We start from the raw sequence: 10,347 nt of genomic DNA, 5'->3' as shown, positions 1-10,347 counted from the left end.
GACTGTTCGGACACTACAGACAATTTTGTGAGAAGACCGAATTCGGATTGTCTCATGGTCTGAAAAATATCGCTCTAGCTCTGTCACCTTTCATGGCAGATGCAGAAGTGCGACATCGGCGGATGCAGTGGATTGAGATGCAGATGTCTCTAGCTTAAACTGACAGATTTTTACAAGGAATTGTGTATTACGCTAATTAGATTTCCATGAGGTGTGGATTTACCAACTTTAGGGCATTTATTTCCAATTATACAATGGGTGGGTCTATTCCTGAATGCTGATTGGTTAAAACCGCATTCCAGCTGGTCTATTCCACAAGTTACCACCGGCTAAATCTATGACGTTAAAATGCCTATTTACTTTGTTCCATCTGACTGTGCAATCCACTGTCTCATCAGCCCAGCCAAGCAATCTATAAACTTGATCTCCACTATTAAAAGCATCTAGGCATGATTTCATTTCTTTTAGACTAACATTTTGCTTTTAAACGCATAGATTTGTATAAACCTTGCTGTCTGTCTCTCTGACATTTGCAAAATTGTTTCAATATTCAAATTCGATCTCCAGCTGTCCCATACTGTGGTAATGAACATGTCAGGAGTCGGGACGAAACAGACAGGCAGACAGCGTTTCTTAACCAGTCGGAATCATGAATCAGCTGGCATCCTTTTTATGGATGTATACAAAGAAATGTCTATTTTTTATTTTTTATTACGAAACAAAGTGCAGCTAGTTTGCCGTCTTTCAGCTTCAGTTTGAAGTGATTGTGTTAGCTGTGTTGTTGGATAGCTCCTCGGAACAACAGTGTCCTGACGAGCGAGCACATTTTCTAAGCCAGGTGATGTCATGCCTCATTAGCTCATTGTTATGGATGTATCCAATTAAATGTCACTAGAAAACCACTTAAAAAAATGCAAATGCAGTTACTTTGTTATGTATTGTTATTCTGTCTGCAATGTTTGATGTGACTGTAAATTAGCCGTAGCTGGCTAGCTAGCAAGCAAGGGATAAGAATGTTGTCAGCCAGTATGGCAGTGGAACATTTAGAATGAACAACTGGGTCGGGTTCATAGATACAGAACAAAAAGACTGAACGACTGGGTCGCTTCTCCAGCAACCCTAGATTCGTATCGGGACTATATCTTGTGGAATTATTAAATAGTATGAATAAATTAAAAATAAAGTTTTTATTGAAAATGTCAATCATTATTTGAATATTTAGGTGACCCGTTGTATAAAAGTGATGAAGCTGATGTTTGGAGGATATATTGGCACGGTTTGCCAGCCCTCAACTTCGCCTCGGGCCTAACAACACCCATGCCAATATATCCTCCAAAAATTGTCTTCTCAGACAATAAGTAAGAAAAGCTATTGAAGAATTGACTACATTTATATTTCCAAAAATGCACTAAACAATTTACTAGATTAAAAAAATGTATCATATAGTGATCGGATCATTCTCCAGTATCATGTTTAATTACACCAATAGAACATACACTTAGCGACTGAGTTTGGAGAATGAACAGAACGTATCATCTGGACCCGAAACGTATTAAATACATAAAGAAAAAAATTGACACTTTTACCATTACAAATGTAGACATGGAGAACAGAGAAAAGCAGACCCCGATATAATTTGGGAAGCCTTTAAGGCATACATTAGGGATTACAATCTCGTGCTCTGCAAAAATTAAATCTGATTTAGAAATTAAAATGAAAGAAAAATAAATCACTATCTTTAATAAAGTCTTTACCCAATAAGAAATATTAGATACTGTTAAAACATTTACACGGAGAAAAGGACCAGGAATTGATTGCTTTCCTATAGAATTATATTCAACATTTTGGGACAAAGTAGCCCCCTATTTACACAAATGACAACACGTCACTCAATTGAGTACTTTTGAGTAGTTCCATGTATCAACAGTAATTTCAGTTATATTAAAAAAAATAAAATCTGGAGAGTGCCTTACTGATTATAGACTATTGTGAAAATAAAATAACAAAGTTTATAAGCAATACAATGGCAAAAGTCTTACCAGACTTGATACATAACAATCAAACACGGTTTATTACAAATAGACACTTACAAACAAGAACATGTTTCAGTTTAATTCAATACGCAAAAAAACAAGATATCGATTTATCAATAATGGTTGTTAATGCCGAAAAGGCTTGAATGGCCTTTTCTATTCAAAACTTTGGAAGCCTTCAACGTCTTGTATAAATACCCTAAAGAAAAAAATATACACAAATAACACATTATCTGATGAAATTGCTTTAGAGTGGGGCACAAGGCTGGAATGTCCCCTATCCCCACTCCTTGAATCACTTGCAGAAAGAATTAGACAGGATCCAAACGTGACAGTATTGGTAAACATGAATTAAAATGGATAAGAGCGTCTGCTAAATGACTTAAATGTAAATGTAAAATAAACCTTTTTTTTTACCCCTTTTCGTGATATCCAAATACTTTTAATCCATCGGTCTGCATATTTCAAGACGTGGCTTAGTGGGGTGTAGTGAGATACCCGATGGGTTGGACGATCCTCTTCTCATAACTTATCTTTAAAAAAGCGTATACTAAAGACTTGGAAATCAATAAATCTGCCATCATTAACAGAATGGAAAAATAAAATGATTTATTATTTAAATATTGAAAATGTGTAGGCTACTTAGAGAAACAAAAAATGGTGCAGTTTCAGGCCATGTGGCGGAAAATGATGCGGGCGCTGGAGATGGGCTGTGTGTTACTGGGTCTGAGCAGGTTTGATGCAGTTGATGTTGTCATTTGTATGTGTATGTATTGTACTGTTTATAAAAGATCAAATAAAATCGTAATTTTTACATTTTATTGTGTAATTTCGAACTTTATCCGTAGCGTTATATTCCATTTTGTTGCGACTTGAGCAATAGCTCTCCCTTATTCTACAGGTAACTGCCAAAATAAAGGAAAAGCATATTGAAAGCATGGGGCGCTTCCACACATTAAGTTCCAGACACATCTAGAATCTATGCCAAGGCGCATTGATGCTGTTCTGGCAGCTCATTTTGGGTTAACGCCCTATTAAGACACTTTATGTTGGTGTTTCCTTTATTTTGGCAGTTACCTGTAGTAGCAGGCTACGCGGAGAATGGAACAGCTGTATTGAGGAAATGGCTCTAGTTGCACAAAAGGGAATATGACATTGCGGATAAAGTATAATGAGAGCTTTGCTTTTTCTAAAAGGACGTATTTGTTCATGTTTTTAAGGGCACCCGTACTACACAATTAGGATGAGGAGTTGATTTGCAGTTTGGGGTAAGCTTCTCAAAATCAAGTGAAGTCACCAAAACAATGTGTCTGAACCTTTCTATAACATGCCATTTACATCCAAAATAGAGATTTCATTGTAAAACTTATCCTTCAAGGTCAACAGCATTATGAACTACCCAGCACCAGGACATGTTAGCTAAATATCTGGTTGCCTCTGGCAGGAGGCTGAAACTTGGCCGCAAGTATATCTTTTAGCAAGACAATAACCCCATGCACACATCCAAATCCACAAAGAAATGCCTTAATTGACCACAAAATAAAAAAATGTCAATGGCCATCTCTGCCTCTGGACTTAAAGCCCATTGTGGTTTGAATTGGAGAGGGCAGCCCATAAGTATAGAAAACATATATCAAGGATCTGGAAATATTCTGAATGGAGGAATGGTCTAAGACCCCTCCCAAGTGTTCTCAATCTCATAAAACATTTTAGAGAAAGGCTCAATGCTGTTAACCTCGCAAGGTGAGGTATTGAAAACAGGGGTGGCAATCATTTCCATTGAACATGTTTTTTAGTCCAGGACTAGTCTTAATCTGTTTCCGGGAAACCGGCTCTATATGTAGCACCAGTCCATCTCAAATGACAGAAGTTTTAAACTTCAATTTGCTATTTATGGCCTGTAGGCCTCATTGACCTGAGCTCATACAACTCGTTTTTGAGTTGCATAATGTATGGATTATTTTGACTATAACAAATACTCAGATTAAACATATTGTGCTATTTATCAGACTACTTTGTGTCAAATTTTAACAAGGACATTTGTTTCGAAACCATTTCAATTTTTTAAATAGTGGCAGGATTTTATGTAATCAACCCGAGATATGGCGTATCTCATTGGCTCTGGGGTCATCCAGATAACATTTCAGCCGACAGCCGACCTCTCCTCTCATCACTAAATTGTTCCACATCGGATGTCTCTTGATCTGGATCATATTCTTTGTTGTCATCAACTACTGACACTTCCTCCTCTAATGCATCTTCACTGTCAGTTTCCTGGCCTCTCTCCTCACCAGTGTCGTGATCAAAGATATGATCAAGAGCCTCACATACAGTATATCATTTGGTCATTGTGCTGCCACAGAATGAATTGTTTGCAAGGTCTCAAAAAGCTTTATATACCAGAGCTGCGAGAAAAGTTCTATATATTACTGAAACAATGTTGTGACTGTTTGTGAGAATGCCAACAGGTGTGGTTCGAATGGGGAAAGATTACAGTTGAAGTCAGAAGTTTACATACACCTAAGCCAAATAGATTTAAACTCAGTTTCCCAATTCCTGACATTTAATCCTAGTAAAAATTCCCTGTCTTTGGTCAGGTAGGATCACCACTTTATTTTAATCATGTGAAATGTCAGAATAATAGTAGAGAGAATGATTTATTTCAGCTTTTATTTCTTTCATCACATTCCCAGTGGGTCAGAAGATTACATACACTCATTTAGTATTTGGTAGCATTGCCGTTAAATTGTTTAACTTGGCGCAAACGTTTCAGGTAGCCTTCCACAACCTTCCCACAATAAGCTGGGTGAATTTTGGCCCATTCCTCCTGACAGAGCTGGTGTAACTGAGTCAGGTTTGTAAGCCTCTTTGCTCGCACACCCTTTTTCAGTTCTACCCACACATTTTTTATAGGATTGAGGTCAGGGCTTTGTGATGGCCATTCCAATACCTTGACTTGGTTGTCCTTAAGCCATTTTGCCACAACTTTGGAAGTATGCTTGGGGTCATTGTCCATTTGGAAGATCCATTTGCGACCAAGCTTTAACTTCCTGACTGATGTCTTGAGATGTTGCTTCAATATATCCACATAATTTTCCCATCCACATAATGTTCCTTCCTCATGAAGCCATCTATTTTGCGAAGTGCACCAGTCCCTCCTGCAGCAAAACACCCCAACAACATGATGCGGCCACTCCTGTGCTTCACGGTTGGGATGGTGATCTTCTGCTTGCAAGCCTCCCTCTTTTTCCTCCAAACATAACGATGGTCATTATGGCCAAACAGTTCTATTTTTGTTTCATCAGACCAGAGGACATTTCTCCAAAAAGTACAATCTTTGTCCCCATGATCAGTTGCAAGCCGCAGTCTGGATTTTTTTATGGTGGTTTTGAAGCAGTGGCTTCTTCCTGAGTGGCCTTTCAGGTTATGTCGATATAGGACTCGTTTTACTGTGGATACCGATACTTTTGTACCTGTTTCCACCAGCATCTTCCCAAGGTCATTTGCTGTTGTTCTGGGATTGATTTGCACTTTCGTACCAAAGTACGTTCATCTCTAGGAGACAGAACTCATCTCCTTCTTGAGCGGTATGACGGCCACGTGGTCCCATGGTGTTTATACTTGCGTACTATTGTTTGTACAGATGAACGTGGTACCTTCAGGCGTTTGGGAATTGCCCCCAAGGATAAATCAGACATGTAAAAAAAAACTGAAGTCTTGCTGATTTCTGTTGATTTTACCATGATGTCAAATCAAATCAAATCAAATCTAATTTTATTTGTCACATACACATGGTTAGCAGATGTTAATGCGAGTGTAGCGAAATGCTTGTGCTTCTAGTTCCGACAATGCAGTGATAACCAACAAGTAATCTAACTAACAATTCCAAAACTACTGTCTTATACACAGTGTAAGGGGATAAAGAATATGTACATAAGGATATATGAATGAGTGATGGTACAGGGCAGCATACAGTAGATGGTATCGAGTACAGTATATACATATGAGATGAGTATGTAGACAAAGTAAACAAAGTGGCATAGTTAAAGTGGCTAGTGATACATGTATTACATAAGGATGCAGTCGATGATATAGAGTACAGTATATACGTATGCATATGAGATGAATAATGTAGGGTAAGTAACATTATATAAGGTAGCATTGTTTAAAGTGGCTAGTGATATATTTACATCATTTGCCATCAATTCCCATTATTAAAGTGGCTGGAGTTGGGTCAGTGTCAATGACAGTCTGATGGCCTTGAGATAGAAGCTGTTTTTCAGTCTCTCGGTCCCAGCTTTGATGCATCTGTACTGACCTCGCCTTCTGGATGATAGCGGGGTGAACAGGCAGTGGCTCGGGTGGTTGATGTCCTTGATGATCTTTATGGCCTTCCTGTAACATCGGGTGGTGTAGGTGTCCTGGAGGGCAGGTAGTTTGCCCCGGTGATGCGTTGTGCAGACCTCACTACCCTCTGGAGAGCCTTACGGTTGAGGGCGGAGCAGTTGCCGTACCAGGCGGTGATACAGCCCGCCAGGATGCTCTCGATTGTGCATCTGTAGAAGTTTGTGAGTGCTTTTGGTGACAAGCCGAATTTCTTCAGCCTCCTGAGGTTGAAGAGTCGCTGCTGCGCCTTCTTCACGACGCTGTCAGTGTGAGTGGACCAATTCAGTTTGTCTGTGATGTGTATGCCGAGGAACTTAAAACTTGCTACCCTCTCCACTACTGTTCCATCGATGTGGATAGGGGGGTGTTCCCTCTGCTGTTTCCTGAAGTCCACAATCATCTCCTTAGTTTTGTTGACGTTGAGTGTGAGGTTATTTTCCTGACACCACACTCCGAGGGCCCTCACCTCTTCCCTGTAGGCCGTCTCGTCGTTGTTGGTAATCAAGCCTACCACTGTTGTGTCGTCCGCAAACTTGATGATTGAGTTGGAGGCGTGCGTGGCCACGCAGTCGTGGGTGAACAGGGAGTACAGGAGAGGGCTCAGAACGCACCCTTGTGGGGCCCCCGTGTTGAGGATCAGCGGGGAGGAGATGTTGTTGCCTACCCTCACCACCTGGGGGCGGCCCGTCAGGAAGTCCAGTACCCAGTTGCACAGGGCGGGGTCGAGACCCAGGGTCTCGAGCTTGATGACGAGCTTGGAGGGTACTATGGTGTTGAATTCCGAGCTGTAGTCGATGAACAGCATTCTCACATAGGTATTCCTCTTGTCCAGGTGGGTTAGGGCAGTGTGCAGTGTGGTTGAGATTGCATCGTCTGTGGACCTATTTGGGCGGTAAGCAAATTGGAGTGGGTCTAGGGTGTCAGGTAGGGTGGAGGTGATATGGTCCTTGACTAGTCTCTCAAAGCACTTCATGATGACGGAAGTGAGTGCTACGGGGGCGGTAGTCGTTTAGCTCAGTTACCTTAGCTTTCTTGGGAACAGGAACAATGGTGGCCCTCTTGAAGCATGTGGGAACAGCAGACTGGTATAGGGATTGATTGAATATGTCCGTAAACACACCGGCCAGCTGGTCTGCACATGCTCTGAGGGCGCGGCTGGGGATGCCGTCTGGGCCTGCAGCCTTGCGAGGGTTAACACGTTTAAATGTCTTACTCACCTCGGCTGCAGTGAAGGAGAGACCGCATGTTTTCATGCAGGCCGTGTCAGTGGCACTGTGTTGTCCTCAAAGCAGGCAAAAAGTTATTTAGTCTGCCTGGGAGCAAGACATCCTGGTCCGTGACTGGGCTGAGTTTCTTCTTGTAGTCCGTGATTGACTGTAGACCCTGCCACATGCCTCTTGTGTCTGAGCCGTTGAATTGAGATTCTACTTTGTCGCTTAGCTTGTTTAATAGCCTTGCGGAGGGAATAGCTGCATTGTTTATATTCGGTCATGTTACCAGACACCTTGCCCTGATTAAAAGCAGTGGTTCGCGCTTTCAGTTTCACGCGAATGCTGCCATCAATCCACGGTTTCTGGTTAGGGAATGTTTTTATCGTTGCTAAGGGAACGACATCTTCAACGCACGTTCTAATGAACTCGCACACCAAATCAGCGTATTCGTCAATATTTTTATCTGACGCAATACGAAACATGTCCTAGTCCACGTGATGGAAGCAGTCTTGGAGTGTGGAATCAGCTTGGTCGGACCAGCGTTGGACAGACCTCAGCGTGGGAGCCTCTTGTTTAAGTTTCTGTCTGTAGGCAGGGATCAACAAAATGGAGTCGTGGTCAGCTTTTCCGAAAGGGGGGCGGGGCAGGGCCTTATATGCGTCGCGGAAGTTAGAGTAACAATGATCCAAGGTTTTACCACCCCTGGTTGCGCAATCGATATGCTGATAAAATTTAGGGAGTCTTGTTTTCAGATTAGCTTTGTTAAAATCCCCAGCTACAATGAATGCAGCCTCCGGATAAATGGTTTCCAGTTTGCAAAGAGTTAAATAAAGTTCGTTCAGAGCCATCGATGTGTCTGCTTGGGGGGGGATATATACGGCTGTGATTATAATCGAAGAGAATTCTCTTGGTAGATAATGCGGTCTGCATTTGATTGTAAGGAATTCTAAATCAGGTGAACAGAAGGATTTGAGTTCCTGTATGTTTCTTTCATCACACCATGTCTCGTTAGTCATGAGGCATACGCCCCGCCACTCTTCTTACCAGAAAGATGTTTGTTTCTGTCGGCGCGATGCGTGGAGAAACCCGTTGGCTGCACCGCTTCGGGATAGCGTCTTCCCAGTGAGCCATGTTTCCTTGAAGCAGAGGACGTTACAGTCTCTGATGTCCCTCTGGAATGCTACCCTTGCTCGGATTTCATCAACCTTGTTGTCAAGAGACTGGACATTGGCAAGAAGAATGCTAGGGAGTGGTGCGCGATGTGCCCGTGTCCTGAGTCTGACCAGAAGACCGCTACGTTTCCCTCTTTTACGAAGTCGTTTTTTTGGGGGGTCGCTGCATGCGATCCATTCCGTTGTCCTGGGTGAAAGGCAGAACACAGGATCCGCGTCGCGGAAAACATATTCTTGGTCGTACTGATGGTGAGTTGACGCTGATCTTATATTCAGTAGTTCTTCTCGACTGTATGTAATGAAACCTAAGATGACCTGGGGTACTAATGTAAGAAATAACACGTCAAGCAAAGAGGCACTGAGTTTGAAGGTAGGCCTTGAAATACATCCACACGTACACCTCCAATTCACTCAAAGGATGTCAATTAGCCTATCAGAAGCTTCTAAATCCATGACATCGTTATCTGGAATTTTCCAAGCTGTTTAAAAGGCACAGTCAACTTAGTGTATCTAAACTTCTGACCCACTGGAATTGTGATACAGTGAATTATAACTGAAATAATGTCTGTAAACATTATTTGTGTCATGCACAAAGTAGATGTCCTAACCGACTTGCCAAAACTATAGTTTGTTAACAAGAAATTTGTGGAACGGTTGAAAAATGAGTTTTAATGACTCCAACCGAAGTGTATGTAAACTTCAACTTCAACTGTATATTGGCAACCCCAAGAAGGGAGTGAGGTGTGTGTGTGTGTGCGCTCAAACACATATGCATGTGGGGGTCTGGGAGAGGAAGTGTGTCCATCTGATGAATGGGCATGTGCCTGAACTCAATTTTATACCCAAATTGGAGTCTCACCCATTAATTTCTAATGACCAGTCATTTTTGACCGGGACCACCAGAGGTGTACAAAAGTTAAATAAAACACACAAAATGTAATGAAAATAATCAAAATGTATTTTGTGTGTTAAGATGCCCTGTGTGGACAAAGTCATGGAACCTTATGACAATCAGATTAAATGAACTACATTTTTCAGAGATTAAACTTGTAAATTGGTCCAAGTCGACTGGAATACAGCAGAAGGGCTAGTTGAGTATCTAGAGCATCAGCATTTGTGAGTTCGATTACAGGCTCAAAATTACCAGAAAAAAATAACTTCCTTCTGAAACTTGTCGGTCTATTGTTCTGAGAAATGAAGGATATTCCATGAAAAATTGCCAAGAAAATTATGATCTCGTACAATGATTTGTACTACTCCCTTCACAGAACAGCAAACTGGCTCTAACCAGAATAGAAAAAGGAGTGGGGAGGCCCCAGTGCACAACTGAGTAAGAGGACAAGTACAGTGGGGCAAAAAGTATTTAGTCAGCCACCAATTGTGCAAGTTCTCCCACTTAAAAGATGAGAGAGTCCTGTAATTTTCATCATAGGTACACTTCAACTATGACAGACAAAATGAGAAAAAAGTCCAGAAAATCACATTGTAGGATTTTTATGAATTTATTTGCAAATTATGGTGGAAAATATTGGTTATTGGTGGCTG

At 41.4% G+C, this 10,347-nt stretch overlaps 1 protein-coding gene across 15 annotated transcripts in view; it reads left to right on the top strand.

The window, feature by feature from the left end:
* The window catches only part of LOC118363680 (transient receptor potential cation channel subfamily M member 4-like), a 269,567-nt gene that overhangs the window by 197,710 nt on the left and 61,510 nt on the right, over window positions 1-10,347 (top strand). The window lies entirely within an intron of this gene.

The sequence above is a fragment of the Oncorhynchus keta genome, chromosome 3, assembly GCF_023373465.1.
Source record: "Oncorhynchus keta strain PuntledgeMale-10-30-2019 chromosome 3, Oket_V2, whole genome shotgun sequence".
NCBI classification, from domain to species: Eukaryota; Metazoa; Chordata; class Actinopteri; order Salmoniformes; family Salmonidae; genus Oncorhynchus; species Oncorhynchus keta.
This window is presented reverse-complemented; position numbering and strand designations above follow the sequence as displayed.